General features: G+C 52.3%; 1 pseudogene; it reads left to right on the forward strand.

Moving 5' to 3' along the window:
• Nucleotides 1–968: 968 nt before the first annotated feature.
• LOC147731682 (signal recognition particle RNA) lies at nt 969–1,363 on the forward strand (annotated as a pseudogene).
• Nucleotides 1,364–6,845: the final 5,482 nt, after the last annotated feature.

A 6,845-nucleotide genomic window follows, 5' to 3' on the forward strand; every position in this document is an offset into this window, starting at 1 on the left:
CACGGCTCTGATAATTTTAAAAAGGGGTTTCTCGCTTGTCTGGGCCTCGTCCGCCTGTGGGTGTGGGCATCTCGCCCCTTCGAGGGTTGGGGCCTACGGCCTTGCCGCCCTGGATGCAGGGTATCTGTCTTCTCTGGGTGCGTTCATGTTGGCTTCCGGGCCCGAGCTTATTCTCGTCCTGGTACGGCCGCTCCCTTTTCGCCTCTAGATCCTGGCTTTCGCCCGTCTCCCTCCGGGGGGTTCCCTGGGGGGGTTGTCCCCGCCGTTTCGTCCCGGCTTGGGACGTGTCGGTCTCGGGTCTTGGTGTTTTTTGGACTGGCTGGCCGGCGTTCGGTCTGGCTTGTCGTGCGGGCCTTCCTCGGGGTCCCCCCTTCTCGGGGGGTTCGGACATCTACTCCTTCCTCTGGCTGCTCGGGAAGGTTTTCTGGGATGTATTCGACCTGTTTTGGGTTGTGTGTACTTGTATCCCGCCATTCCGCGCTTCGGTGTTCGGTTTGGCTCTCGGCGGCTTTGCTGCTTTTTTTTGTTGGTACCCTTCCTTCCGTGTCCCAGGGGTTGGTCTGAGGGCCGGTTGTTTTTTTTCCGGTTCTGCGATTGGGGGTTTCCTCTTTCGGTTGCAGGTGCTTCCGTTGGATCCCCTCCATCGGCTCCCTGCTCTGGGTACTGTGGTACCTTCTGTGCCCGTCTCGGACCTGTCCTCCTTCGGGGCCTGGGCCCGGTCTTCCCCTCTGCTTCGTTCGGTGTGGGGTTGGCTGGTTGGTGTGGCCTGTGGCCGTCCCTCCCTACTAGCTGCTTGATCTCGTCTGCACTCGGGAGTGGGCTGGGTCGGCCCTGGTTGTTGCCTACTTGGGGTCTCGCCTCCCCGGGGGTCCTACCTCCTTGGTTTCCCCGTCCTGGGTGGTCGCGTCCGTTGCCTCCTCGGCGGGGGGGGGGCGCCCTTGGGCGCCGTGTCGATTCCAGGTCGTTGGGCCGGGCAGGGGGGTGTGTGCCTGTTGTCCTTGCTGCTTGGGTGGCTGAGGCTTGTGGATTGCTTGTGCTCAGGGGCTCTGGGCTGCACTCAGCTGTGTTGTTCGGGTGTCCATGCTACGTTGGGTATCTTTGTGGGTGCTCACTTCGGCAGCACATATTCCATAATTGGAACAATACAGTGATGATTAGCATGGCCCCTACGCATGGATGACACGCAATTTCGTGTAGCGTGCCATATAAAGGGTACTCTGGAATTTCGGTTTGTGTACTGAGTGGTGCACCAACCCAGGCTGGACACGGAGCTGCCCACAGCTCTCATGCCCATCGGTGGGGGTCGGCACCTGTGTGCGGTAGGTGTAAAACGGCCTGTGTAATATAGTGTGTCTTGTCTCTCAAGTTCACCTGCCTGCTTTCTGCTCCTCATTCTATCGGGAGTTGTGGCAGTCCTCTTGGCCTGCCGTCCAGTTTGCTCCTTCTCTAAGGGGTCACCGGGTCTTGGGCTGGCCTGTCTCCCTGGTGGTGTGGAGCTGTGTCTTCCTTCTGGGGGGGTGCGAGGTTCGCTCCCTTTGGTTGCTGATTCCGGTGTTGTTGTCTTGGGCGGAGGCGTCAGTCCTGTATCTTCGGGCTGTCTTTCTCCCAGGGGTCCGACATTGTGGAGGCGGGTTGACTGAGTCGGATCTTTCCTTCATTGCCTTGTCTCTCCCTGACCCCGGTGGTGTTTCAACGCCTGGTGTCTCGCTTCAGTCTGCCTCTGGTAGATCTGTTTGCGGACGGGGACTCGGCCCTCCTGCCCAGGTTCGTCTCTCTCCTCCCGGTTCCGGGGGTATGGCGGGTGGATGCTCTGTCTTTCGCCCGGCCTTCGGGTCTGCTGTACGCATTTCCCCCGTTCCTACTGATTCCCCGGGTCCTCTGCACGATTCGCTTGGACAGGTGCTTCTGGTGGTTCCCGGCTGGGTCTGCCACCCCTGGTCCCCTCTTCCTTTGCGAGCTGGCGGTTCTGGCCTACTGGCCGATCCCGGATCTGCCCTTTTTCCGTTGAAGGGCCCCCCGCTCCCGGAGTCGGTGTTGCGCCGGCTCCATCTGCTGGCCTGGTTCTTGAGCGGGTGCCGCTGCTTGCTCGGGGTTGTTCTCCTGGGGTTGTGGATTTGCTGCTGGGTTCCCGCAGGTCTTCCACCTTGTCTTCCTATGCCCGGCACTGGGTTTCTTTCTCGCGTTGGTGCGGTCGGATGGGTGCTGTCCCCGCCTCCGTGGTTCCCTTGCGGGTCTTGGATTTCCTGGCTGAATGGTTTTTTCCTGGGGCTTGGCCCCTTCTTCCCTGAGGGCCCTATGGGCTGCCTTGCGGGCCTTCCGCGGTCCGGTTTCGACGGGCTGGATTCCCTGGTGGCGCGTTTGCTTCGGGGTTGTTTCCTCCGTCGCCCTCGGGCGCTCTGCCTGTCTCCCCCTTGGGATCTCCCTCTCGTTCTGCGGGCTCTTCAGGGTCCGCCCTTTGGGCCCCTGGCCTCGGTGGCTTTGCGGTTCCTCACCTTTGAGGTGGTTTTCCTGGTGGCAGTGGTGTCTGCTTAGCGACTGGGCGAGCTGGGGTCGTTCCTCCGCTCCCCTCCCTTCTTGCGGGTTTTGCCGGACGGGTTGCTTCTCCGTCATGACCCCCGTTTCCTTCCCAAGGTTCCTTCCCTGGTGAACCGGGCTCGGGAGATGTCTTTGCCTTCTTTCCCTCCCAACACGGATCCCTCCTTGTCCTTGCTGGATGTCCGGCGTGCAGTTTTAGTTTATCTTGAGCTCACGTCTTCCCTTTCCCGGTGTGATAGCCTGTTTGTGACTTTCGGTCCAGTTCGTTCGGGCCACAAGCCCTCTCTTTCCACCTTGAGTCGATGGCTTAAACAGGCTATCGTCCTTTCCTATGCTTCACTGGGTTCGGTGGTACCGGCGGGGGTCCAGGGTCGGTCCACGAGGAGTGTATCTGTGTCCTGGGCCTCCTTCAAGGGTGTCTCCACTGAGGAGATTTGTCGGGCGGCGACGTGGTCGTCCCCCCACATGTTCATGGAACACTATCGCGTTGTCTTGGGTGGTTCTGTCCCGGGGGACTTCGCTGGGGCCGTTCTGAGTGCGGGAGCTGTGGTTCCTTGATGGCCTTTTCTTTATGTCTTGATTCAGGTTTGCTGTAATTCCTGTTTTCTTTGCATTGTACTGCATAAACCTTGTGTTGGTTTATCGGCATCACCGTGTGGTGTTGTTTTTCGGGTGGTCAATGAAGCCTTTTTGGCTTGGGTATTTGCTCACTATGTAAGTCATGTGGCGAGGAAGACTAACGAGGAGGTAATGCCCCAGTTACTTACCGGTAATCTTCATTACTCCGAGTATAGTCTTCCTCGCCACATGAGTTCCCTCCCCCCCTCCCTGTCTGGCTATCGGCTTCATTGTTTGCTTGGTAGTTCAGGCTGTTGGTTGGGCCGGCCCGCCTCTTATAGAGGTCAGGTGTGACTGGTCGGCCATGTTGGGAGGGGGTGGGAGGCTTTTTTTGCTTTGGAGGGTTCTGTCGTGGAGCTGAAGCTCACTATGTAAGTCATGTGGCGAGGAAGACTATACTCGGAGTAATGAAGATTACCGGTAAGTAACCGGGGCATTAACACATCAGAGCTTCTTCCTCACTTCTTAAGTTCGGCAAGAAGCTGAAGACATGGCCCTTCATATAGGCACCTCGGGGACCCCACACCTACCCATCTGCCCAAGTGCCTCGATACCCTCTCGGGTTATTAGTGCTCTAAACAACTCAACATAACATAACATAACATAATCCATAGTTCCTTCCTAATGTCCCCTTCATCATTGATTTTGTATGGTGATAAAGCCTCTCACAGCTATGAGTCTGCTACAAATGAGTGCGCTCGCGTCTTGTTGTGTGAACAGCACCAGACTGCGTGATAATTATTTCTGAATATAGTCATTATCCCTGCACCACACAGCTGTGCTAAAGACGTGACCTGAACGTGCTGAATGATCCTCAGCATTTACAGGATTTATCTTCCTGAACTGCTTATTCTTGGACTTGAAGACCAATTGCTCCTCTTGTCTAGTGGGTGCAAGCCCTTGAACTCGGGGTGAAAAACTGGGTGACTGAGTTCACATCCTTATTACATGCTCATGAAAGAGTCAGAGACTTCTATCTCTCATCCATTAACCTCATGATAAGAAAAACAGGGCTTTCTGTGGTTTCACAACAAAAAGGAAATGAAAAATGGAGGAAGCAGGACTTTGTCTGGCATTCTTGTACAGACTGCAGTGGACGGCCGGCCTACTATGAATTAGCAGGATTTCTGATAGCCCACTGCATCGCAAAGGCTTATGCAGCTGGGGTACAGTCAGTGCCATCATAACGCTTGGGCATGCTGGGCAGTTGCCCAGGGGTCACGCGGGTATAGGGGCCCCATGTTAATCCATGCACAGACCGGATTCGTATTCATTAAGCTTTACAGAACAGCATGTTTTTTACTGCCAAAACACTGATTTTGTTGGAGGTACCAAAATATAAAAGTTCATTTATTGATAGTTTACATGTTTATTCCTGTGAGTGGTTGTGTAGGAAGGGCCCAGTGCACTGCTTTGCCTGGGGGGCTATTATGCTGTTAAGGCGGCCCTGGGTAGAGTGAATCACAAATTGGGCTGTTGCTTCCAAATGTTTCCAGGGCTGATATATTTATATCTGACATCTCACCTTCTGAAGATCTGATAAAAGAGGCAACCACGTTTTGGTCTCGCGCTCTTATACTCTGGAAAGGGTGAGCCTGAGATAGTCACACATGACAAAGGTGCTTTTTAAAGGATAGCAGGGACTGGTTTGTGTGAATCTAATGACTTTACAAGCCCCTTGCGCCACTTTTGCGTCACTTTTAACATGGGAAAAGTGACGCAATAGTGGCGCAAGGGGCTTGTAAATCTGGCCAAATATGTTCACGACTCCTTGACTCCTTTTTATCAGATTCCCACCCACCTCTGCCCATTTTCAAAGAGGGAGAGCTCCATGGATTGCTGATGTTGTCTTAACAGGTGATGCCAGGGAAGGACACGTTACTCTTCTAACCTGCTGCAGCACCAATGCTGGCAGGTGACATCTTCAAGGTCAACTGAAAAATCAGTGAAATCTAAAAAGGAGAGTTGCCAACTTTCCTGAATCCTTTTTTTCTCCATTTTCAGAGTCGGTATCTTATTATGCATTCCATTCGTGCAGCTCAGCAGCTGTAATTCGACTGCGTGGAAAGGGAAACATGCCCTTCAAACCCCACCAGCATTGTTCTTGCCTGCTCACTAATAGTGAATGTGGTGCTCTGAGATTAGCTCCTAATCTCAAATAAACATATTACTGAAAAGTACATCAAGAGGCATCGGCGTGGTGTGTTTTCGTCACAGCTTAATTGCTTGCCCTTGACATGAAAAACACTAAAGATAAGCCTATTACCCAAAGTAAGCCTATTATTACAGTCATCACTAAAGTTAAACAAGACAAACAACAAAATAAATACAATTAAATATTGGTATGCAATTAACAGCCTTCACAATGCCAATAGCACTGTATTTAGTGCTGGATGAGCGCTTGCGTGACAGTCCAACTGGTGTTCTGCGGCAACCATTTAAAGAACTTTTACAACATGCATAGGATGTGGAAGTAGGAGGTGTCCCTTCCTGTACAAAAACAATCTCTACTGCAACGCAGGCCCCCTTGGTGCAAGGGGGCCTGCATTGGTGCCAGGCTGCACTCAGAGCAGCAGTGCAGGCAGTGCAGAATATTGTCTTGCTGCATTGAATGTCATTTTGATAAATCTGCCCCAAGAAGTCCGAATAAGGTGTTGAAATGCATCCCCACGGTAGGCCACCCCCTGGGACCCACAGAAGCAGAGACGTTTTGAGGCATGGGCAAAGTGGGCACTAACCAAGGGCCCCAGCCATGGCCATCAATTCTTTGATATGCCAGGGGTAGCAGAAGTAACATCATGCATCCTTTGACCTTAATTATGTCACAGGAAGTGATGTACATGGCGTTAACTCTCATGACATCACAATAGATGCACTCACTCTCACCCTGACTCACTCATTTGCACTCTCTTGCTCACTCTTACTCACCAATAAATTCTCACCCACTCACTTCCACACACAAATACACACACACACTACTCCACCTGCTAGCATACATGCTTACACATACACATGCTCTCCCACCCACCTGTACACACATAACATACATTAAAACCCTTTTCATTTTGCTACTATTCACTATTAATGTAATACTCAACAACAAAGCTTTATTTCGATATAAAAATATCTTAAAACGCACAAAACAGTTAAAATACAGTACATGTTTTTTAAGAACACTTCATAAATAATTAAAAAAAGACAGAAATAAAACAGAAATAAAAAAATCATTAAACCATTTTACAGCTTTGATCGTAATTTAAAAAGACAATCTATACTACTATTATAAAGGAAGAACTTTGAGGCTTTGAGGTGGGTAAACTCGAGAACCACAGCGCCAATTCACGCACCCGACACATCGTTGAAATCCTCAGGGTGTGCAGATGGACATAGGCTATATAAATTAAAAAAATACGTTATATTTAAAAAATTTACATTTAAAAAAAAGTAGTCCCCTCAAAGTAGCGCCGGTCGCGACCTGCGTGCTGACGTCGTTCAGGAGTGCGAGGAACGCGAGGAGGAGCGGCGGACATGGCGCGGGGGAGGAGCACTGACGAGCGGCACACAGGCGGTGAGCAGCAGCAGACCGGCGGAGTGGCGAGGAGCACTGAACTGAGGAGCGGCGGCTGAGCGGCGGACATGGCGCGGGGGAGGAGCACTGACGAGCGGCACACAGGCGGTAAGCAGCAGCGGAC

Source organism: Lissotriton vulgaris, chromosome 2_1 (assembly GCF_964263255.1).
Source record: "Lissotriton vulgaris chromosome 2_1, aLisVul1.2, whole genome shotgun sequence".
NCBI lineage: Eukaryota > Metazoa > Chordata > Amphibia > Caudata > Salamandridae > Lissotriton > Lissotriton vulgaris.